This window comes from Vulpes lagopus, chromosome 18 (genome assembly GCF_018345385.1).
Source record: "Vulpes lagopus strain Blue_001 chromosome 18, ASM1834538v1, whole genome shotgun sequence".
Lineage (NCBI taxonomy): Eukaryota > Metazoa > Chordata > Mammalia > Carnivora > Canidae > Vulpes > Vulpes lagopus.
The window spans coordinates 5,162,564-5,185,673 of record NC_054841.1 but is presented as its reverse complement, the minus strand read 5'-3'; the positions used below and the strand labels follow the sequence as shown (position 1 = coordinate 5,185,673).

At 51.0% G+C, this 23,110-nt stretch overlaps 2 long non-coding RNA genes across 4 annotated transcripts in view; both read left to right on the top strand.

The window, feature by feature from the left end:
* LOC121478259 overlaps nt 1-7,960 on the top strand; it is a 36,410-nt gene extending 28,450 nt beyond the window's left edge. For both annotated transcript variants that reach the window (XR_005984443.1, XR_005984442.1), the window contains exon 3: nt 6,341-7,960. This is a non-coding gene — a long non-coding RNA (uncharacterized LOC121478259). The remainder of the gene's footprint in view (nt 1-6,340) is intronic.
* A 6,273-nt stretch (nt 7,961-14,233) lies between these two features.
* Nucleotides 14,234-21,927, top strand: LOC121478260. Of its 2 annotated transcripts, none has more exons than XR_005984445.1 (3): nt 14,234-14,797; nt 17,169-18,235; nt 20,759-21,927. It is a non-coding gene; the product is annotated as an uncharacterized LOC121478260 (long non-coding RNA). The 2 variants fall into 2 exon arrangements; XR_005984444.1 differs by lacking the exon at nt 14,234-14,797 and adding an exon at nt 16,597-16,693.
* Nucleotides 21,928-23,110: the final 1,183 nt, after the last annotated feature.

Below are 23,110 nucleotides of genomic sequence, written 5' to 3'. Positions count from 1 at the left end.
GATCAAGTGTCTACGATAAATCCTGATGGTTTATGGACTGTATTCCATTTGTCCCTACTTCCCGAGCTTGCAGCTGCCATTTGGCCGCAGGAGACAGCCTGCCAGGTCAGAAAAATGATTTCACCTTCCCAGCTGTGTGGCCGTCAGCGGGCCACTCACCCTCTGTGAGTTTTTCTTTTCTCATCTGTAATTTGAACCTAGCAATAGTACCTCCCTAATGTTATTATTGTGAAGAATAAATGCAATAATCCGTGTCAAGTGCCTAAAAATAACACATTGCCTGGGATATAGTAGGTGCAGAGTAAATGTTAACTATTTTATTATTATTTGCAGTCAGGTATATAGCAATTGTTTCTTAGAATAGAATTATTTAGCATCACTGAAATCCTACAAATCTGAATTTCGCTTTCTAGATTTCTTTTGCCGGCTCCAAAATTAAATCATCCTTAAAAAAAAAATGGCTTCCCTTGATCTTCTGGCATAGGACAGGTCAGGAGGTATTATTTTACATTATTTTACATTTTTGTATTTCTCAAATGGGGCTAGCGTTAGGGAACAGTATGGATTCGGTGGCATAGTTAGATCACATCTAATTATATGCTAACCAGAGGATACGCCGAGAACTTGAGAAGGATGATGCTCGACGTTGTCCAGTGCTGAGGACGGTTTGGGAATGTCCTGCTTTTCCGCAGAAGCTGGTCTATTCTTGCTCTTGCCGAGGTCAAAGGTGACTCCAAACTCATGGATCCATGTTCAGTTCCCAGGACTCACCTTACTCGACCTTTTGGGGCATTTGATACTGTTGGCCGCTTGCTCCTTTTTTTTTCTTTTCTTTTTTTTTGCAGAGCGTGCATGCACGAATTGGGGAGGTGCAGGTGGAGAGGGAGAGAGAGAATTTCCGGCAGACTCCATGCACAGCAGAGAACCCAACGTGGGGCTCGATCTCATGATCCTGAGCCAAAATCAAGAGTCAGACGCCTCATAGACTGAGCTGCCCAGGTGCCTCAGTCACGCTTCTCTCATGCACTTCCTCCGCTTGTGCAAATAGGTTACATGGCGAAGGGGACTTTGCAGACGGTGAAGGCAAGGATGTTGAGACGGGGAGATGGCCCTCGTCTCTGGGTGGGCCCCGTGTGGCCGCAAGGATCCTTGTAAGAACAAGGCCGGAGGGGCCCAGCCAGAGAAAGGGACATGTGGTGACGGGAGCAGAGAGAGGTGGGTGGGTGCCGCACTGCTGGCTTTGACGGAGGAAGGGGCCCGAGCTAAGGCATGCCGGCGCCCCGGGAAGCTGGGGGAGGCCAGGAGACAGATCCTGCTCTGGAGCCTCCAGAAGGGGCGTGGTTCTGCTGACTCATTTTAGACTTCGGACGTCCAGGGCTGTAAGAGAACACATGGGTGTTGCTTTAGGCCACTCGGTTTGTGACAATGTGTTCCAGCAGCAGGGAGAAGCTAATACTCCTTGTACCCAGGATACCCCACCCCTCCAGGCCTCTCCCCACTCAGGGCTGCCCCTTGGTCTACCGGGCTGCTCTCCTGACCTCCTAGTGAGAGTCGGGGTCCCAGGGCGCAGTCCTTGGTCTTTTCCTCTCCGTGTCTTCTGCCTCGGGGGGTACCAACATTTTCAATGCGCCGCTAGTGCAAGATGTCTCCCAAGTGTGCGTGTGCAGACAGGAGACTCCTTCGCCCACCTGCCCACCTTCCGTCCCCATCACGGCAAACCTGACGGGCAAACCTAACTTGTCCAAAGCAGAACTCTGGAGCCCCTTCATCCGTTCCCGTTTTCCTTGCCTTCCCACCGCAGTTAATGGGATCCTCTTCTAGGTGCTCCAGCCAAACACCTTGGGGGGCGGAGGGGATCATCCTCTTTCTCTCACAGCTGCATGTAGTCATCAGCAGATCCTGTTGGCTCTACGTGAGAATATTCCCAGAACTGGCCCCCCCGCCTGTCTCCGCAGCCCGCACCCCAACACAGGCCGCTGCTGTGGCATCACACCTCCCCTCAGAGCGCCACCAGGCCCCACGCAGGACCCTCCGGGCCCCACGAGGGCTGGTGCGCCCACCCTGCTTTCTCCTCTCAGACGTCGGGCCACCACCATCCCTTCCACCCTGCTCCCATCACATGGCCCCTTGCTGCTCCTCACCTGCCAGGCAGGCTGGTGCCTCAGGGACTTTGGACTCTGAAGGGCAGCGGAATGTGTCACCCCAAATGACGCCACCTTGGCAAGCGGATTCTTTTGAGGCGAAGGCAGTTGAAGAAGAGCAGAAGAGCAGTCTGACCTCTCCCTATCGTCCTGAAAGTGGGAGGTGAGAGCCTGCACGGATGATGGGCTCCAGGGACCAGGGAGAGAGTGACGTTCCTGTCACCAAGGACGGGTCGTCGAGGCCAAGAGAAATCCGCCCACACAGGCCTTGCTAAGATCACTCCAGTCTGCCTGCCGTCTCCTGAGTCTATCGCTGCTTTGCACCGGGGCTTCCCTCTTCGCTCAGCTTGGCCTGGAGACGCTCGGGCCGGGCCCGTCTCCCCTCTGGGGCGGGCACCTGCGCTGCACACGAGCCTCCTGTTCCTCTGCCTCGGGTCGGCTTCATGCTTAGGCCCTGCCGGAGGCCCTGTGAGGGCAAAGGAAACGTATCGCCTCCCCGTGCCTCCGTGTTCCCTTCCCGTGGAATGTTCTGGAAGTGGAAAGTAGGATGGCTGTTCTTGCAGCCCCGGCAAATCTCCCTTCAACCCTCCCTTCTCCGGGGCCTTCCTGACTTCCCTGATGAAAACCGAAGCCCCCTTTCCCCCCCAGCCCTCCGTCAGCGTAATTTTCCTCTGCATGTGAAGGCGGCTGGGCCCTCGGCCCCGAAGAGCGCTCGGGGTCTGCCGACAACACGTGTTTCTAGAACGCAGCTCCCCTAGGGCAAGGGTCCTCTCCGTGTCACCTTCGGCCTGTTTGTTCCCTCCCCGGGGACGGGATCAATGCCCGACGGCTTCCGAATGAACGAATGCGAGTGAGCGGTTGTGCCATCCCTGGACGCAACAGTTTCACCCGGTTCCAGGAGCCGAGCGTTCAAAGTGGACGCGTTTGGTTGTCTATGGTGTCGGACGTCACGGGCGTCTGACGCTTCTTCACGTCCTCCGTGTCTGAAACTCCGAAGGCCGCGGGCCGGGGTAACGCAGCGTAAGCGGCATCCGGGCGGCTGACAGGGCTTCAGCCTTTCCTTGCCCACAGTGGCTCTGGCCTCATCCGCACGGTCCAGAACGCGTCGTCTACGGAATTAAACGTCAGGATCGTTCCTCTGGCCGCGGGGAGGGACGCCGCTCATCTGGAAGGAAGCTCCCCGTCGAGGGTGACCGAGGACGCAGGACGCGCGGCTTTGTCCTCCGTGCCTGTGGGCGCCGGCCCCCTCCACGTTGGGGTCCTCAGGCCTGCGCTTGGCATCTGTGGGGGGAGGGGGGGGCCGCAGCTTGGAAAGCAGACTCGGGGCTCTGGATGTGGGGGGCTGGCAGGAAAAGCGGGGTTCCTGGCCCCGGAGGGTGACGACTCTGAGGAGCGGCTCCTCTCGTACTTCTCCTGAGGGTGGAGCCGAGCTGACGGGGCGCCCCCCCCAGCTGCCGGTGGCGGGAAGGGAGACCCCGACCACGCTGGAGCGGGCCTGCTCTGCTTAGGAAGGGAGAATCCACTTGCTTTCGTTTTGGTTTTTGTTGGTTGGTTGGTTGGTTTGGAAGGTGGGCGAGGGAGGGAGAGGACGGAGAGGAAGGGCGCAGAGGCACGGCCAGCAGCGCCGCGAAAGGGCTCCGACATGGCCTACGGGGCTGTGTCCGCAAACCAAAGGTCCTGGGACTCTCCTCCAACCTCCAGGGAGCTCCGTGTGCACACCGAGACCTTGGAGCGTGCTGTGCGCGTTGCGTGGAGTGTGTGTGTGTGGTATGTGTGTGTGTGTGTGTGTGTGTGTGCTGTGTGCGTGTGTGGTGTGTGTGGCACGTGTGGTACGATGGAGCACACGTGTTGGGTGTGTTGTAGGTTGTGTGTGAGGTGTGTGTGGTGCGTGTGAGGTGCGTGTGTGTGTCTGTGGTGTATGGTGCTATGTATGGGGTGTGTGTGTGAGGTGAATGCGCATGTGGTGTGGGTGTGTGTGGTGTGTGTGAGGTGAATGTGTGTGTCTGTGGTGTGTGGTGTGTGTGTGTGAGGTAAACGTGTATGTGGTATGTTGGTGTGTGTGGTGTGTGTGAGATAAATGTGTGTGTCTGTGGTGTGTGGGTGTGTGTGGTGTGTAAGGTGAATGTGTGTATGTGGTGTATGGTGCTGTGTGTGGCGTGTGTGTGAGGTAACTGTGTGTGTGTGTGTCTGTGGTGTGTGGTGCTGTGTATGGTGTATGTGTGAGGTAAACGTGTGTGACTGTGGTGTGTGGGTGTGTGTGGTGCGTGTGAGGTAAACGTGTGTGACTGTGGTGTGTGGGTGTGTGGGTGTGTGTGAGGTAAACGTGTGTGACTGTGGTGTGTGGGTGTGTGTGGGTGTGTGAGGTGAATGTGTGTGAGTCACAGAGCAGGCTGGGCTCCACGCGTGTGAGCGCCGTGCAGCATCTGCAGGGTTGGGAGAATGATCCAGACATGAAATCAACCTGCAACCGGGCGCCTGGACGCAGAGACCCCCACACGGACTTTGGTTTTGTTTTGAATTTCTTTTCTGTCGAAAATAATCGTAGCTGCACAGAACGCTGCCAAGAAGCGGCCCCTTCAGCACCCGCCCTCCGTGGTGACGTCCTCCGGCCCGACTGTGCGCTCTCGGGCCCAGCGGCTGACAGAGGGGCCGCTCAGTCGTCCCGACGGTCGCCGTCACAGGCGCTCCGTGGGTCCCACGTGAGGACCTGCGCGAGCATCGGGACCCCAGGGGATCGCGTGTGCTCCCGCCCGGCGCCGCCGGCCTCCTGCGGGGCGCTGGACCTTTCCACAGGCCGCTGGGCTGGCGGAGGCTCCCGCCGGCTCATCTGGCTACGAAGGCCGCCGGGCCCCGGGGCGCAAGCCGGCAGCTCGCGGGGTTACTGAGCCGACACCGATTTGGACCCCAAGAGGCTCAGGCTCCCAAGGCCTCTGGGCTCACAGAGTCCGTCACGCCGGGAGCGGCCTCTGGCCCCGGAGCGGGGGCGGCACAAGGGCCAGGGTCTGAGCCCGGGATCCCTGCCGACTGGGAACCGAGGCTTCGGGGTGCTGAGACCCCCCGAGGCTCCACTTGGTCAGATTCGTGTCCCTGCGCCCCAGAACCCGACTTGCTGGCCCATGGCGGCGACCGCTCACGTCAGGCGCCCCAAGACTGTGGGTACGTTGTAGGTCAAGCATGTCTATTGACACGTAGGGAGGGGGCTGCAAAGCCTGGGCCCTTGGGGACCGGCGAGTCACTGGCCCTCAGCAGCCGGAGGTGGGGTGCGGGTGGCGCTCCCGGCTCCGCGGCCGCCAGCGGCCGGTGCGCACTTGTCTTCTTTTTCTGCAGAAGCCGAGACGGAGTCGGGGAAGTAAATTCTCCTGATTTTTTTTCTTTTAATTTTTATTTATTTACTTATGATAGTCACAGAGAGAGAGGCAGAGACACAGGCGGAGGGAGAAGCAGGCTCCATGCACCGGGAGCCCGACGTGGGACTCGATCCCGGGTCTCCAGGATCGCGCCCTGGGCCAAAGGCAGGCGCCAAACCGCTGCGCCACCCAGGGATCCCAATTCTCCTGATTTTTAAACGGCGGCAACTAATTTAAAGACCATGTGAAGTCCTCTTGTCAACCGAACAACAGGGATGCTGGAACCTGACTTGGCCCAAGCCGGCCGGTGCCCCCGACTCTGGGACATCTTCACAGAACGAGAAAACACAGAAAGAGGAATTGGCTGGTTGGCGCCTTGGTGGCCCTTGGTGGCACTTGATTAACTCATGAAGTCGTTGTGTTTCCCAAATGAGAGCTCTGGAAGGACAGTGATCATCGTGTGTGTAGTGCCCGACAACTCACCAAAGCCACGCGTGGGATCCTGTCCCGGGGGGCCGGGGGGGACGGGGCACGGATAGCTCGTCCGAGGGCGCAGGCCCGGGGGGAGGCACAGCCCGCACTGCCACGGCAGGAGTGGCCGGGATCAGGGTGGCGCAGGGCACCCGGGGGCGCCCACCCGAGCCCCCACCACTCCAGCAGCCAACCGAAGACGCAGTGAGCTTTTCCCACTTGAGAGGAAGCGTTGGCGATGCCGGCCCTGCCCTGTAGACGTGAGGTCAAGAGGCTGTCGGAGCTGCTTGAGGGGCTCTTGCATGGAATTTATTTATTTACTTATTTACTTATTTATTTATTTATTTATAATTTCTTTTTCTTGTCTTGCATGGAATTTAGACGACCGTGTCAGCTACCGAGCCTGGGCGCTCTCCTAGAGCAAACTTCTCAGCACCCTCAAACAAGCCTCGTAGCAGCCATTGCCCTCCGTGCACGCCCATAACTCGCCCACAGGTGAATTTACATTTTACAAAGTCCTTTCCTCGCTTTAATTCTTGTCTCGTGGCTTTGTCTCCTCTGGAGAGCCCAGGACAAGTGCTTTAGACTTCAAAATTGTAATTGCGATCCCCGCGGATTTCCATCTGCTTTGAGGGATGATGGACGGCAAAGTGTCGCCCCGCGGAGGGTGATAGCCGGACTGGCCAAGTGGAGGCGACGCAAGCCGCCGTCCGCGTCTGCAGTTCTGAGGCGCCCCCACTGCTTTCCCATCCGTCGGGCTACGCTTTGTGGGATCGATTTAGCCTTGACTGTCTGAAGCAGCGCGGGCCGAAGCGGAAGGATGTTAGTCTTTGGTTCGTTGACCTGGAACATTTGATCTAGAAGGAGGCCAGGATGTTGGCTCCTTCTTTTCGGTTGGCTTCCCTTTGGGATATGGCCCTGGGAGAGCAGGGGCCCCATCATCCTTGTCCCACACAGCCTTGAACCATACCCGGCATTCATTGGCCGAATGAACCGGAAGAGTCCAAATACCAACGTGCTTTTAACTCCGGGTTCCTGCGGTGAACTGGAGTCAAGGCACGGTTGATGCTCTTGACCTCGACAACAGTCTAACAGGCCCAGCTCACTCTTCCCCTCGTTATCCCTGTGTGAGCATTTCGCTCGGGCAAGCGAACCCTCTCCGACGTGCAGCTTCCCAGAGCCCATAGTTAACGTGGACCTACACGTCTTCTGTCCCTTCTGTCCCTACAGTGCCCGAGTCCTGCTTTCTTCCTGAAAGTTGTCTCTGGCCTGCCTCCAGCGATCTGCCAGGAAGTTACAGGCTACGCACCCCTTCAGCAATGCGACTGAACTTCCGTTGTTTCTGGAAGATGAATTTAGAGGTGCTTTTCCAATTACCAGCGGTGGTCAGGGAGACGGAGACAAAAGACTGCTGACTCTTCGCCTTGGCACGCACGGGCCCTCGCGCCAGCAGGAGCTGGTTGTTGTGTCTTAGTGATGAATGCAGGGAATCAGCAGCTTAAAAACCAATTAGCTTTCTGCTTCTTTCGCTCATGCGGGACGGCGCTGCGCGGGGTTTGGCTGCTTGAGAGTGGAGTTCAAACCGGGCCAGGCGTGGAAGTTAAGCTAGCAGAACTGATGAAAGGAGCCGGTTTCAAGGACGTCCGTGCTCTTAGCGCCATCAAAATGTTCATCTCATTTCATGGAACGCTTCTGAGTCGGAATCGTCAGTACAGACGTTAAGGATGCAGCAGCTATTGACGCCTGTTCTAGGTCATCACGCCTGAAGACACCCTGGGGCTTTAATCTGAGAGTGGAAGTTTTTCTGTATAGTTGTTGCTATCTGCAAAAGTGTCAAACGTATACGTGCTAATATTTATAAGGTGGCGTTTGTGTTTTTTCTGCAGTTGTTTGGGTGACATTCGGCTTTGTTAATTGCTGTGTTTTGTCATGGGTGGATGTCCTGGGGTGACTGATGGCACAGGGTGATGGGGGCGGGGGAGGGGGGTCACCCTGGACCTGTTGGGCTGGCTCAGGATCTGACTCGTAGCCTTGAATGTCCAGAAATTTGATTGTTAGGACTCCATAGTGGAACAATCTAGACTCAAAAACTATTAGGGTATGGATCAGGATGCCAAGGTCTTTATTCACAATAAACACTCCTTTTCTAGGGGGACAGGCCTCAGGGCGCCCGATTCATCTCAGCTGTTAGGGTGAAGAGACAGACTTAGAACAGAAGCCCAGCTCCGCGAACGGCTTGGGGTGAGCCAGACCTTTCTGAGCCTCAGTTTCCATAGTTGTAAGGTAGCCACGTGCATCCCATCCTCAGAGCAGGGGGCGGAGATTAGTGGAGAATAGGTGTTAACGCACAGGGTCCAGGAAGAAGCATGGGAAGGTTTTGATGAGACAGCCGGATGCGGTGGTGATGAGCATAGACGCGGAGCCGGTGTGTGGACTCCTAGCCCAGCTGCAGTCCCCTGAAATACGCTGCTTCATATTTCTGAGATTCAGTTTCCTCATCTAGACATTGGGAGCAGAATGTTACGTCCCTCGTAGACTTGCTGTTGCGTTGAATGAGACACCGTGTGGAAAGCAGGTGGCATGTTGACCATGGCGAGGGCTCTGTTGAATGGAGGCCATTGTCATCAGGAACATGAGTAGCTGGGGCAGTAGAAATCGTAGCAGCTGTGTAGCACCACCGGCAACAAAAGCAAAGCGTCCCAGAGATGAAGGTCACTCAGTGAGAACAAAACCGAATGGAGGGGTGGACAGTCTAGGGCAGAGCTCTCCAACCCTGGCACTCCTGATGTTTGGGCTGGAGGATTCTCTTGGGGGAGGCCGTCCCATGCATTACAGACAGCTTAGCAGCATCCCTGACCTCTGCCCACATGCAGCCAGCAGCACCACCCAGCTGTGACCACCAAAGATGTCTCCAGACACTGCCAAATGTCACTCTGCTTGAAAAGCACTGAGCTAGGTGACCACTTCACCCAGACCCTGGAGAAGCCTGTGGTCCTCCATGGATGCTGCATCGCCCACACCCGTACAGACTCCCACCTGCCGGTGTTTTGCTTTGCTTCTCCTGTTCGAGACTTAACCTGTCCTCTCCTTTGTCCACTTTTGCTTCTCCTGTTCGAGACTTAACCTGTCATCTCCTTTGTCCACTTTATGACAAATTCCAAATGCCTATTATGAGCCAAGGATCTGGGGAACAGGCTCAGCCTCCACCCTCAGGGACATGCCCACAGACCTCTTACCTCTACTGGCTTCCGTCAGCACTGCCCTTGCTCACGTGCCACAGACTAGACCACAGCTTTCTGAGGCTCACTGCAGTCTGGGCAGGACACCTCTGGGCCCCATGGTGACAAACCTTCTCTGCGTGGATTCATTTTCTTTAGAGGATTCATCGTTTTCCTTGTGTAGATGGCCACTACAGGTACTGGCGTTGTAATCTCAGGGACGTGACTTAACCATACTGGATCACAGATTCCCGCGCAAAATGGGGACGATGACAGATCACCCGAGTTGGATGCTTGCAAGCCAATTAACTGAGATTCCATGGTTTCTTACCTCTTTTCTCTCCTTTCCAATGATAATCTTATTCTAAATTGCAGCAGCACCTCATCTGGCCTCTTGATATTTACCACAAAATGGTTTTTAAGGATAGAGTCTAACTTAATGTGTCTAGGCTTCGGTTTTTTTTTTGTTGTTGTTCTATTATCCCAGTGCCTATATTTGTCTGCATTACTGTCCAATTTAAAATGTTCCTTACCAGCGGAACTCAGTGGTTTGTAAATCTCTATATCATGACTGGAAGAGTTTGTCCCATTGTAATTTGGATTAATGTCTGAGCAGGCCTGGCTCAATGAGTAAAATTTTAAATTATTTTCCAATTAAAAGAAGATATTTTATTACCTTCAAACCAAGCAAGAATTGGCCTAGGAAACCATGACAATAAAATTCTTTAGGGAAGTATTAAGTAAACAGATAAGAATGACTCAGAACTTCATTTTGCGAGCTCTATATCAATTGCTCATTTTATGTCCAGCTACAATACCCACCAAGAGATAAGTGCCTATGTGATCCCTGCTGTGCTTTAATGTGTTTGGAAACAGCTTGTGCTCTTAAGTAGTTTCAACAGTCAATAGGAATCTTGTTGACACTTTTCATTTGCTTACCAAAACCTTTCTTAAAAGATCTTAAGAGGTAAACTTTAACCCAGCGCCTGTCAGAATGACTAGCAGAGGTCTAGAGCTGATGTGGTCTGCTAGCTCACTGCTCACTAGGGGCGATCACTCCACATGCGTGAGCTGGGCAACGTTCGTATCATGACACCGTCTTTATAGATGCTTCCCATCACTTAGTTTGGGGTATCCAATGTTATTTATGTCCCATTTTACCTATTGATTTTTCACTGGAAAAGAAATGAATTTTTAAAAAGAGTTATTTATTTGAGAGAGAGAGAGAGAGAGAGAGAGAGAGAGAGATTGAGAGCATGAGCAGGAGAGGCAGAAGGAGAGGGCAGAGGGAGAGACAGAAAATCAAGCAGACTCTGAGCTGAGCGCAGAGCCTGACACGGGGCTCGATCCCATGACTCTGGGATCATGACCTGAACTGTAACTAAGAGTTGGATGCTTAGCCAACAGTACCACCCAGGCACTCCTGGAAAAGGAATGATTTTATTTTTATTTTATTTATTTTTTTAAGATTTATTTATTAAAAAAAAAAGATTTATTTATTTATTCATTATACACACACACACACACACACACACACAGAGGCAGAGACACAGGCAGAGGGAGAAGCAGGCTTCGTGCTGGGAGCCTGATGTGGGACTCGATCCCGGGACTCCAGGATCGCGCCCTGAGCCAAAGGCAGGCGCTAAACCGCTGAGCCACCCAGGGATCGCCAAGGAATGATTTTAAAATGAAATGTTAATTCCCTTTCACACGTACCAGCACTCTATTGGTTCCTAGTGAGTTGAATCATCGCTGCGGGGTCTACTGGAAAGCTCGCGGGAACTGAACACTAACAGACCCTGGCAAGGACCAGGTTTTGTCTCTAATAAGCTATGTTCATGTCTTCGATATTCAGCTTCATTATTTTTGCACAGTCTTTGATTTTCCTGGCTTTCACTGTTGTGAAGATTGGCTTCAGGAAGCGAGGGGATCTGAAGACCGAAAGCAGAAATGTTCCATACAAAACCCTGTCAACAGGGTCTCACGGATCTGCGAAATGAAAATGGATGGGTTGGCATATCAGAATTTTAAAAAGATCTTTAAGCAAGTGTACAGAAAGGGAGCTGTAGAGAAAAACAGAAATGTCACAAGGGACATTTCACAAAGCACATTGCCATTTAGAGATAATGTCAAGTTTAAGACAGGAGACGCAGCGCCTGCTAAGGAGGACGGAGTGGGGAGGGGGTCAGCCCAACGATATTTGGTCTCTGGTCACATCATGACTTAGTGCCAGACAGGCAAGATTAGGAGAAGGCTGGGCCAGCTGCAGTTACTAAGTAAGTTTATGGAGCATCAATAAAAGATAAAAAGAAATGGTCAGTGGCATGATCCATAACAGCTCCCAATGGAAGCCACCCTAGTGTCCACCAGCAGAGGAACGGATAAACGAAATGTGGCACATCCACACAATGGAATACTATCTGGTCATAAAAAAGTTGAAATACTGATAATGTTTTACAACATGGATGAACCTGGAAAATATGATGCCGAGGGAAAGAAACCAATCACAAAAGACCATGTATTATGGGATTCCATGTACATGAAATCTCCAGAATAGGTGAAAGTCTCCATAGAGACGAAAAGTGGATTGGTGGTTGCCAGGGACCTGGGGGGAGATGACTGGGAAGCAACTGCTATTGGGGAAATGTTTTCTTCTTGGGGGATGAAATGTTCTAAAAGTGGTTGGGGTGATGGTTGCAGAATTCTGGGAATATAGTAAAAACCACCGACTTGTATACTTTTAATGAATTTCAGGGTGTATGAATTGCGTCCCAACAAAGCTGTTATGGAGAGGGAGGGAGAGGGGAGAGGCACCCCATGGACAAATAAATGAGAGAAAGCAAAGAGAGTGTGTGTCATAGGATGTTATGATCATAAAAACTTGAGATGGGAATTAAAGGAAATCAATAGAAATTCTGCTTCCAGGTACTGAATTGCTGGGAAGAGTTTGGGTTTTGGAGCTCAGAGATCTGGCTTCAGTCTTCAGGCAAGCTTCTCAACCACCCGGGACCTGTTTCCTCATCTGAACATTGGGGAGCTGGGGGAGATGATTCATGTGCTCCTTTCCAGCCTTTACCACCCGTCGACTTCCAAGGATCTCTTGCTGTCTGTCCTCTTTCTTTCTTAGCATCCCCCTGGAACATCCCACCCGACACCTTGTTGCTGGCACCCGTAGGAACAGAACGCACTGCCTTATGTAACTGTGATGTTTTATATTTGGGGTCTGCTTTGGGTGGGGCATCCTTAAACCAACAAGATTCCTCTTTTTTCTTAACCTGTCACATTCAATTCTAAAAATAGTTAGAAGCCCCAAGTGGCGGATCATCAGGATGATGATCCTGGACCTACACTTGTGTGACCCTCTGGATGCACCTTTGAGCAAGTTCAGGGGAAAAGCAGGAGTGTCTTGACTTTTGTCTTGGGTCCAATAGGTGCCTGTGGGACCAATTGATCACCTTATTTTCCTTCTTGATTCCTGTTTATCTCTTCCGATCTTATTCAAAAGGACTTGAAAGCATTAAGTACAGCACTTCATTTGATTAAACTGATTGCTCAGTGAAAAACAAGACTGTCAGCTGGGAGCTGCAGATAAGAGTGTTTTTCCAGGCCTTAACTGAAGCTGTCATCTGAAAGTTAAAGGTTGAGGGGGCTGGTGAGGAGGAAAGAAAGAACACCAAAGGAGTTACGTTATAGTCAGTAAAGGTTAGAAATGAATCACAAGATCAGGGTAGGAAACCAAATAATAAAATAAGTGCATAATAGTGGGTTGCCAGGCAGACAGTGGGCTAATACTGAAGTGACAAGTGAATACAGCGGGGGCTGAGCCATGGAGAAAAGCAGGCGAGATGGAAAACCAGAGGGAAAAAGGCTAAAAGCCAACACAGAGTGCGAGAGCAGGGGAGGCTGTCACTCTGTCTTAGGAGAAACGAAGAAGCCAGACAAATTATAAGTGTACTTTCCTTTGGAAACGTGATCGGAGAGCCTGAGATCAGCACTGCTGGGAGGGTGGGTGGCGGGACGTGGTGGGTGGGGTCCTGTGGGTGCCCACCCCTCGACTCAGCTCGGGGACAGTCCGGACTTGCCAGTTTGCAGGTGTCCATGATGCAGGACCAGGGTGATGTCTGAGGTTTTGCTGGATCTCCTGGCTTCTCCACTGGGAAAGAGATGCTAACGTGATGGAGGGCCTCTGTACACCTGGCATTGGCTGCCACGGGTGACCTCCCGCCTGGGCCCTGGGCAGTAGGTACTATTCTTATTCCTCTATTTCAGACCAGGACACTGAGGCAGCTTGCTTGCTCACACAGCAGGGACTGTGCTTCTCGCCTCCCTGACAGCTCCCCCGCTGGGCATCCTTCTGAAGCCACTGCATGAATGGTTAGACCTGCCTTTCCCCATGAGGTATGGAGCATGGTTTCCAGACCCAGGGAGGGGTTTTCATGGACCACCCAGCCTTGGACAACATTGATTTCGTTTGTCATGTCACCAAAAGGGAAATGGGCAGGGCCGTTCTGAGCACTTTACCTTCTTGGCATTTGGTTGCCTCTGGCCTCCCTTCATGGACAGTGGCTTCATCAAGCTCTTGGTCAAAATAATGCCTTGCAAAAAGCGTGCCCCAGTGCGTCACGGAAACAAGTTGCACAAAGAACCCTGTACGCTCAAACACTGGCACTGCCCAACCAGCTGGGTGGATCTGGCAAAGACCTGCAGTCCAGATGGGCGTTGGGTTCACAGAGCAGTTCAGCTCTCATGTCCTGGCAAGAGTGGGGGTGGGTCTGGAGAGACTGGGGCTCCTCTGTCAACCTGCCCTCAGGCCCACACCGGGATGTGCAGCCATCGTCAGCCACGGTGGCCTCTGCTGATGGAGGAGGAACTCAATCTCCTTCTCGAAGTTTCTCTGCAGTTCTCAAAGATCGTGATCAAATGAAGAAAGGAATGCTGACTTCAAAATTATTGCCAGCCTCTTGGCCAGCATCCTCAGAGGGTGGGTCTGCGGGACCCAGCTCAGACCCCTCACTTATTCCTCTCTACCCCCAAGCAGGACCTCTGAGCAATTCTGTGGCAAGTCCCCACTAAAGGAGACTCACGGCAGAATGAAGGAAGTTTCCAACGGACTGCCCAGGCCGAGCTAATGTTTCATGAGGATAATAGAAGGGATAATTTGTTTCCGAGTATAATTTTATTATATCTTAATGCAAAAAAGGTAAGATAGATTCCCTATGATTTTATAATAACCCTATTATTTTTATAATACCATGCTATTATCATAACTATTTTACTGCAAATGATGAAGTAACTGCATTTCTTGTATATTATCACATTATCATTTACCACCAAAACTTGGCTTTCTCCCCCACCCTTAATTTTTAAGCTTTGACTATTGAAAAACTTAAAAATATTTTCTAAAGTGGCTCATTCAGGTCTTATCCTGTAGACTTTCTACAACACACCTATACTTCTGCTGTCATCTCTCTTTTCAGATGGTAAATTACCCTGAAAGTTTTAATGAATAAATGAATAAATTAATTAATGATGACCAGAAAAAGGTCCTATTAAAACAGTGTGCGTTTGGGGTGCTCAGCTGACATCTGGTGAGCAGTGACTGATCATCTTATGATAAAAGGTGAACTCAAGGACCCCCCCCTCCCCACTTCCTGACTCATAAGAGTTTTTACCAGCACGGTTATATAAAAGAACAGAGCATAAGGGAAATTATTGTTTAATTTCAAAAACACAAATGAATCACTAATACAAAGTGCGCTTCTGCTTCACGCTTTCATGCCTGAGGTGACTCATGGCACAGGGCTGTGTTTTCAAAGAGATGAGCTCAGAACAAGTTTGCATGTCAGGGATTCGGCAATGTAACAGGTAGACAAATGAAGACACAAATGTCACACAGTTCTCAGTGCCAGGAAGGAAACACAATTAGGGGACCGCGTGTTGGTGGGTGCCGGGAAGCGCCGAGCCCCTACCGACGAGGAGGCCCAACCACGCACCAGCCACGTGCAGTGCTCCAGGCAGAAGTGATAACAGTTGCAAAGGCCCCGAGGTCCGAACAAAGGTTGCTCGAGAATGGGACCAAGTTTGCCATACAGAAGGGAAGCTGGGTTTGAAGGGATGATCCTTGCAGCTCCCGAGGACTGAGCCAACTGGCCGGCCGCAATCTGATACCGACGACGACGGTGGGGTCAGCAGCCGGAGCAGGTCACTGAAACAATAGACTAGAATGTTCAGGATTCTTCTGGTTGCTCTGTTGCCTTCCCACGCCCTTGTCGCTCCTCTCAAGTCAGCCAGCACAGCGCCTGGCCCTGCGCAGTGAGCTCACATACGTAGCAACTAGTGTCCCAGGCACCGCAGAAGGTACAGTGGAGCTGTGGTGGGGGAGCCTGCAACGAGTAAGTGGCTTTTGGTGAAAATGCCTGCAGCCAGAGGTCATGAGGTCTCTGTGCTTGCGGAGATGCTGTTCAGGCCTCCCTTCCCGCGGTAGGTTTCACCTCCAGTCTTGAACTTTCTTTTCCCGAGGAACAACATATGTCACACGCAACCTTCTTTTGACATGACAATACCTGGAATAATGAGATACGTAAAGAATAATGAAGAGCTAAGCGTTTCTAAGTGTATTTTGAGCAGGCATTACCTTCCATCGATGCTTTTCAAATGTCACTCGCGCAGTGTTCTGTTTGTAGTGAAGCACGAAACTTCTTGGCTGATCGTCTTCAAAGTACCTGAGAATCTTTTAACTCTGTGTTGAACTCTGGCAAGTCGCTCCAAAATTAAAGTGCTCAAAACCTTTATTTTGAAAAGCCCAAGAGGTGCCCATCAAAGAGGCGAGGCCATTCCCTTTCCAGTACTTACCGAGTACGCTCCTCTGGAAATGTCAGACATGCCCTCATTTAAATAATGTGACAGCTCACAAGAAGACATCTGACGAGCATCGCATTCAATTGTTAAAAGTACAACAAAGAAAGTCCAAGAAGTTTTTTCCCAAAGAATTCATCATTAATAATTCACATGAGCTACTTTATATGTGGTCGCCTACTGAATGCAATTATTTCCTTCCCGTCTCTCTGCAAATGGAGGGAGGCTGTGAAGACTCATTGGAACATGAAGGACACCTGGGATTTTCACCTGAAAGAAAAAAACAAAGCTTTAAGACTGCTTGAATAGGCTCCACACATCCCAAAACGTATGCAGAAATGTCTAAACGCAGAGGTACTTGATATAAATCATCAAACACACGTATTTTAAAAACGTGTTTTGACCCAAAGCGCCTGAATTTTTCATTTACCACCACAGGGCAGCTCACTGAAAATCCAATCTCGCTGGCTGATGGTGCCTCACGATTTTTTTTTTTTTTTTTTGACAAATGCTCCATGCTCAGTATGCTTCTGGAGCTCTTTGAACTTTCATCCTGAGGTTGTAGGTTGCTGGGTAGAAATAAACATTGATGTAGGAAAGACGGTAGGGTTCGAAGCCGACGGCCAAGAAAGAATTCTTGAGACATCTGTGGTGCAAAAAGGTGGTTTGATTAAAACACAGGGACAGGACTCATGGGCACAAAGAGCTGGCCTGGGGTCGTGAGGTGATGAGCAGTGGCCCCTTCTATGCTTTCAAGTTGGGAGGCCGTTGGGGGGAGCATAAGCCTCCCAGGTATTTTGGAAGCAAGGTTTCTAGGGTCCTGAGGGGGCTGACCATTGTTAGGAAAAGCTCAGTCCTGAGACCCTTCAGATGTAGATCAGTGGGTCCTATGCTTGGGGGATGATTGCCAACATGTATCTTGGAGGGGTAGAGATAAAGGAAGTTCCCAAAGGAATTTTTATGTGTTAAAGTAGACTCGCAGGATCCTGGGGGTTGAGCTAAGATTGCCTTCGACTACAAGGCAGTTGAGTCCCTAAGGGAAGGTCACTCTGCCTGTTTCAAGGACTTGTCAGTGGGCTGTAGATGGTAAGGAAATTTGATAATTTTTTTCCGCCTTTGTTTTCCATATCAAACAGGATCCTCCAGAGGGCTGCTCCGTGGCCATCGTCTTATTCCCAAGATCTGGGTAGACGAACATCAGGCTTTTCAGTCGGCACTGTTCAGGTTGGGTTGGCGTGGCGGGTCTCAGGGAAGGGTCCCCGAGGAATCTGCTAGGGTGCCTGGAGGTGAGCCTTTCCCTGCATCCAGATCTTTCCATTCCTTTGCTCTTCCCCCTTGGGCAAGAACGTAGAGGTCACCTTGCAAATGGCTCACCTTGGTGTCAAGTGCATTTTTGAGACCGTGGCAGCTGAATTTCGCCCATAGACCATCCCCACCCCACAGCTCGGCTCCCACATCACCAGGGCCTGCGGCCACTGCCACGCTCCTGGGGGATGAGGTGGGGTATGGAGAAACCTGTGCTAGCAGGTTGATTAAGGTTAAGCCTTAATTAAGCAGCCTTGGTGCAGCCCCTAGTAGAGGAAGCGGCTCTCTGAAGGAGAAAGTGTCCTCTGTGGGAGGAAGTCAAGTCGGGCCGGGCTGAGTCACTGTGCATATTTGTGATGCAGTGAGTGCTGCAGAAGCCATCGGGGAGGGGACTTGTAATGAGCTGCCATGTTTCCTCTCGCCAGGCTTAAATTAATTTCTTCAAATGTTCCCGTTAGTTAACAATGATTGATAGAGTGAAGATATTATTAATAAAAATTAGGTACCCAGCTCGGGAATGGACTTTTGTTCGTGCCTCAGCACTTAGCAAAGGGCAAGTGAAAAAGGGTATTTTCAGCATCTTGTGGTTGGAATGAGTCGGGCAGGTGGAAAATGATTCGAGCCATTCATCAAAGCTGTCAAGACCCGTCTCCCACCAGAAGTGTTTACCACTATTCACAATGAGCTCCCGCGTCCTGCTAATAGGAGCCTGTTCGGCCGTAACTCAGGACTTTTAGGACGGCTCGGGCTACGTAGCACACCTATTTCATTGAATGTGGGTACGTCTTGCGGCTCTTGATGCTGGCAATTATGAGAAAGCACCGTGGGACTTCCGGAAAAGTAAACAACACAGCTCAGAACAACGCCTGTTCGGGGTGGCTTCGAATAAGGCCAAGCGGTACGTGCTCTGGGGAGCCGATGAGTGGGGGAACAGCAGCGTCGGGAGTGAAAAATGAGCCGGTTATTCCACACACATAATAACATAAATCTGATTCAAGGAAATGAGAGCGAAGACGAGTAGACAGGAAGGCATATGGAAAAAGTTAAATAGAAACCCGAGGTGATACTGCCATCACTCTATGGTTAGGGATTTATCGGGGAGCGGGTACATTTATTGATTGGGTGTATTTACTGTCTGCACACCACACTCGGTGCTTAGTCGTCTGTGCCTCCAATGTTTGCAGAACCTGTCTCCCCAGCGGTGGGGGAGGGGCTTCCTTAGTGCATGTTTGCTGAGCACCTACTACATGCCAGGTGTGGTTTGAGGTGTGGAGGATGGTGAAAGGAGGGAGAACCCAGATGACTAGAAGTCGAGGACTTTGCTTTTGCTTTTTTTGTCCCTTCCCTCCTGTGCCTAGTATGAACCCATAGGACTCAATGGTCGAGCAAATAAAAGAATTTGCACGCATAGAGAACGGCGCTTTTTTCCTTCCAGTACTTCTGAGCCTCGGCTTGTCAAGTTACCAGATCTGATCCTCATAACTTCCCTAGGAAGCAAGTACCGTAATTGTCCTCAGCTAACAGCAGGGAGACCTGAGCAAGCAAAGAGAGGGCATGAGCTGACTAGGGCCACACGGTCAAGACACAAAGGCAAGTATTTGCCTGTGGCGTGCATGTCTTCGGCTACCTTTCGCTGCCTCCCCTAAGGACACCGTGGGCCCTATCTGCAGATCTGAGGGTGGGGCCAGTCCCTGTTTCAGATGACCTTAATGGCCAGATAGAAACAATTGCTCGGTGAGGTTGATTTGCCTCTGTACAGAAGTTGGGGTCTGAAGGCCCAGCCCGTCCCTGCTCCCCAGCCTGGAACAGAGTGGGCCCATGGGGCTTGGCAGCTGAAGCCAGCCCCTGAGACGTGTCCAGCCCTGGATCCTGCCGGCACTGGCCGTGCCAGCTCTGCACAAGGCAGACAAGGGTTCCGAAAGAGGACTCTTACCTCACAGCTTCTTTGCGCAAGGCAGGGAAAGAAAATGGGCATAATCTCGCCCGCTTTCAGCAGAAGAACTGCAGGACGGAAGCCAACCTGGTTGGAAATGAAAGAATCACAGAGCCTCCTGCGTGTGAGGGTATGGAGGGGGCCCCCAGTCACTGCTTCCCATGCTCCTTCCCCAGACACCCACCTCCTGACACCGTGAATTGTCCCGACCCATGTTGGCTTGGGACTCCGTGTGCCCATAGCAGGTTTCTCATGCCTCCAACCATCACGCTTTTACTTTAAATATCTAAAACACAAAAACAAAAATTTATTTTCCCCTTCACCACTTATCTCACTTGGTTGTCTCCTCAGAGCAATGCAGGCCAGTTTGGGAAAGGGGGCCTCCGGGTAAACCTCTTTTGCCACCGGACTCTGTGGTCCTTGTTCAGACCAACTGGATTTTCTGCATGTGTGATGTCGGGCTTTGCTTCTGTGCCAGGCTATGAGAACAGCAGTCCTGAGGGGCCTCAATTTTGATATAATTCAATGTGGAAAGACTTTAGGGTTCCACGGCTAAGTTAGAAGCCCCCAAGCTCCTGATGAGACATGCTGGCTAGACCCCCACCCCAGGGGGCTGTGTCTTTGAGCCTCCCTGGTACGAATCCTACCCCCTACCCCCACCCCGTGTGAGAAGCTGAGAGTGTATTAAGATTTACTGAGTTCAGGAGTTATTCCCAGCACGGACTAAAAAAGGCATTTGTGTTCTGAGCCGCCACATTATAGGCAAGGGGAAGAGTTTGCATAGTTATCAGTGAGCATCGGGGGGTGGGGGGGCTGTTCAGTTCCAGAGGGACTACCATTATTTCCAATAGAGTTAACTGCGTCGCAAAGTGGATCCATTTTCTTGCTGCAAAATAAGTGCGTTGGATTGTTTTTGTGGTAACTATGCAATTAGTTCTCTTTGCCCCGTGCTTTGCCGGGTGCGGCTGTCTTTCCTCGGTGAGTGTGTTTGGAGCCGTATTTCATGGCAAACCTGTTCTCACTCTGCGTGCTGCAAACTCAGAACATGGGCTGGCTTCCTCTGCGGGACCTGAAATCAAGGCCCTGGGGAGTCAGAAGGGCCACCTCAGTCTAGAAATGAGGAAACTGAGATTGTAGAGGATGAGCCACCTGTCTGGGGACCGCTGAGGGCCGGGCCTGGGGGCAGCTGTATCCTCGGGGCATCTAGAATGAGCTCTTACATGGGTCAGTCTGGAGAATGCACGAGAGTACACAGGGCCCCGGGGCCTTGCCGCACCTCTAGCACTTTCAACACCAAAAGTCTGATGCAAACAAAGCTTTGGAACAAAGGGAATGGTGGGACGTTGGTGGTTTGGGCCACAATGTGGGTCCCCTCCATCTACAGCATGGGGGGAGAGCTAAGGCAGGGTTGTAAAAACTTAGGGCCAATGTGAGTTTTTAATTTTGTTTTGTCTCATCTTGATTAGCTCTTTTTCCCACCCAACATAGTTGTGCTCCTACGTCACCTGGCCCCTGACTCAGACTTCACATTCTAATGGCAATAAAGCCCTCCTTGGTCTCCGACAAGAAGAGAGGCTTAGCAAACACACTCTCACCAGTCTTCCAAGGCAGGCGAGAGAGAACTACTATGACACCAAAGCCACCACGGATGGTGCAGTGGATGTGAGCAGCGATAAACGCGCAGGACTTTATGGATGAAAACAGCCTTGGCTTGTATCTTATCTACCTCCACCCTGTGCAGGTAAAGAGAGTGGGATCGGGTCAGGTTTCCAGAGAATCTGGGACTGGAATCAACCCAGGGTTCCTGAGTCTGGGTCCTGTGCCGACTGGGTGTGGGATCCTTGTCTCACTTAGGAGTGTGTTTGGCTGCAAACTACAGGCCCCCCCACCCCAAATGGCTTAGGCAAACTGGTGTCATTATGTCACATTGCCCCCGCTAAAAAGCAGGGCTGGGCGCATAATGTGAGCAGTTCTCGAATCTGCTTGTCCTGACTTTGAGGGCGACTCTCTTGTCATGGCCCAATGCCGCAGCCTCCCTATAAGCTGCCGGCATCCCACAGAGGTGACACTGCTCTCTGAAGGGTGAAGTCATTCACGGGATGGATGTGGCATGTAACGCTGGAGTCCACCAACTGCATCATTTCTGCATGGCCAGAGCTCCTTTATGCCTCTCCATAAACCTGACAGAGAAATCTCCAAAGAAAATAAACAAGATTTTATGGAGTCACTATTTCCATGGGTCACTAATGATTGAAACAGGAGATAACCAGCCCTCTAGAAAGGTTCTAACACCTGGTTATTAACATTCATTTTAACACGTCTCATGTGCACATCTTTGCAGCAAAAATCATGCTTTATTAACATGCACCGAGCAAAGTGTCTTACTTCTAGATTCATTTTTATTTCTTCACTGTGGAAAGAATACGCAAACAAAATCGAGACCCCCTCTCCCCGCCAGGGAAGATTCCCAAATGATATAAATTGTCCTCTCTGATGGGTGAGTGCACATTCAGCCCACAATCAAGGTCTTAAGACATCGCACGGCCATTGAGAGAAGTGGAAAGGATTAGGTCAGGCTGGTGGAGGGTGTTGATACCTGCCTGTATCCTAGAGAAGGTTTCTGATAAGCCTCCCCTGTACACCTGCTCCCTACAACTTTCATTGTTCCCACATCTTCAAAATAAAAGATTGTACTACAGAATCTTTTTTTGTTTCTTAATTGGGGTAAAATGCACATAACATGAACCCACCCATCTTAAAATGTACAATTCAGTGGCGTTTAGTACATTCACAGTGCAGTGCAACCAGCACCTCTGTCTAGTTCTAAGACATTGTCATCACCCCCAAAGGAGACCCCCTACCCATTAAGCTGGATTAACCTAGTATTTTAAGGACCCTTTCAATTACACGACGCTACAGCTCCAAAATAGAAACTCAACTCATTCAACTCTGTAAGAATACCCTCCAGACTGCAAAGATATTAGGATTACCCCATAAATGTAGAACATATAAATATTTGTCCTTAACAAACACAACTGGGATTGCCCTGGCAAATGATTTCATGGCAGATCCTTGCACAGCTGAACATGTTTTCTTGCTGTTTGGAAACTTCCATGGCGGGGCCAGTCCATGCCCATGGAGCGGCATCCTGGCAGTGGAGACCAGGATTGACTTGCGCACATACCTTTAGCTCCAGAATGATATATAGGATTTACACAGCTAGTTTCTTATCACCTTCTGGAAAACAACTGTCCCTTTCCATCTTTACCAAGAAAGGGTCATGCTTTCCTATGAGTTCAGATGCCCGAACTGAGGGGCATTTTTGTGGGCACCCCTATCACTGGTGGGGTGGAGAGAGGAGGCCACGATCTTGTAGTTAAGAGCCTCAGCTCGGGAAAATGTCGCTTGCACCCTCAGGGTCTCAGCTGTTTCACAGCTCCAAGGAAGGAATGGGTTGTGATTGGTGGATTCCCAATGCGTTGTGGCTGTCCAATTCCTTATTTAAACAAAGATCCAAAATGGAAGCCTAAGATATACCACAGATGAAGTCAGGAATGTTGTGTGTGAGAAGGCTCTGAGCCCGTCTCACTGGGCCTTCCCCACTGTGCTGTGAAGTGGCTCAGTGGAATCCCCCTGAATCCCTCAGAGCACAGCACCTGAAACCATCTCTTGACTCTGTAGTAGGTCCACACACTGGTGTTGATGGTCTTTGGAATTTCTGCTTTGTTTTTTTTTTTTTTAATTGGTTCTCAGGAAACCAAGAAACCATCAATATATCTCTCAATCAAACTGTCTTCAGTACCCTTTTTGAGATCCCACCTAAGTTCATGGCTTCCTTTC